The following is a 1,450-nucleotide window of genomic DNA, read 5'->3' as shown; positions in this document are numbered from 1 at the left end:
GTTGAACAAGTTTACATTCCCACCAACAATGAAGTAAGGTTCCCTTCTGTCCACATCCCCTCCAGCATCTGTTGTTGTTAGAGTTCTTGATTTTTGTAAGGCAGGCTTTGAATCATGATCATTAGATCTCAGCTTCCTGAGATTCTTTTTGAGTATGGGGACAGGAAGGATTATTATAGAAGCTCAGTGGGGTGATGGAATCACTTTCTCCACTAAGAAGTGGGAATCTTGGGGAATGTTGAGTTTGGTAGAATGACAGAAGGCCCCAGACACAACGAGAGACTCATGGGGGAGCTTCATCTCATCCAGGGCTGACTGTCCAACCTGCATGTCTCCATTCACTCATGAAAAACAAAACTCAGGACTCTTTTCCACTCAGGAAAAATAGTTGAACCTATGTCCATATTGCCTTCTTACAAAAAAATTCCTAGTTTTTAGTACAGTGCCATAACTGATGATGCCACCCTTAGGTCATCTTCCTGATCTTTTCGATTTAAGCCAAGCTTCAGTGCAGAAAAATAGGAGCTTTTTTATTTTCATTTTAAGTTTTGAGGGTCAATGTCCCACCAATATCTTTGCAACAGGCAATGGGAGATTTTTCATGGAACTTAGGGGGATCTGTGCCTATCTTTGGATGACAGCAAAAGGGAATTCCTAAGTCAGGGACCCCATCTCAGATGTTTCCAAGTGAACCCCAAAGTGCCTTGTGCTCCAGACATCTCTGTGTCCAGGGGGTGGGAGACAGAAGGTTTATCTGGCTTTGGATGCCTGGAGCTGGTAAGACCTTCCCTTGGTCCTCCAAGTATTTGTGGTCTCTGTGACTCCAAAACTCAGTGAGTTTGTGCCTAGATGCCTGGAGAAAGGGCAGGAGAGCAGTCTCCATAGTCAGTACAGCCCCCTACAACCCCTACAGCCACCATCCACTGGCCAAGGCCATAATATACTTCGGACGGGGGATCTCATTGGAAAGGGAACAGAGGCCTGATACTCTTTGGGGATTTAACTACATGTTACCAACAGAAGTTTTCTCTCCCTCCTCTGGGCCATTATGTGGACTCCTGGGATATATATGCTAACTCAAGGGTGAATTACAAGAGTACCCAAAGAGAGATAACTGAGGAAGGCCCCCAGTTAAGAGCCTGCCCTGTCCTCAGAAGGGCAAACCAATTAAAGGAAGACTAACAGAAGTGACAGGAGCTCCCTGTTTACCTCACATAGAACAAACAGTGCCTGCAATCCCCAGGGGAGGGAAAGTTCCCATAATGAATGAAGAAAGACATCCCACTTCCATCAGGGGCATTAGGGCCTCTGCCTATGAAAAAGAATAGGCACTGCAGGCCTGGGTTTTTCAGCCCTGCTAGTAGTTACTGGGGCACCTATCCAGGATTAGAAGCCCCAGAGGCACTAGACAATCAATGGCTACTCCCTGGACCACGTGCTCCTGGTTTTT

Source organism: Dipodomys ordii, unplaced genomic scaffold (genome assembly GCF_000151885.1).
Source record: "Dipodomys ordii isolate 6190 unplaced genomic scaffold, Dord_2.0 Scaffold758, whole genome shotgun sequence".
In the NCBI taxonomy this organism is placed as follows: Eukaryota; Metazoa; Chordata; class Mammalia; order Rodentia; family Heteromyidae; genus Dipodomys; species Dipodomys ordii.
The sequence above is the reverse complement of the archived record's forward strand: the minus strand, read 5'-3'. Positions refer to the sequence as shown.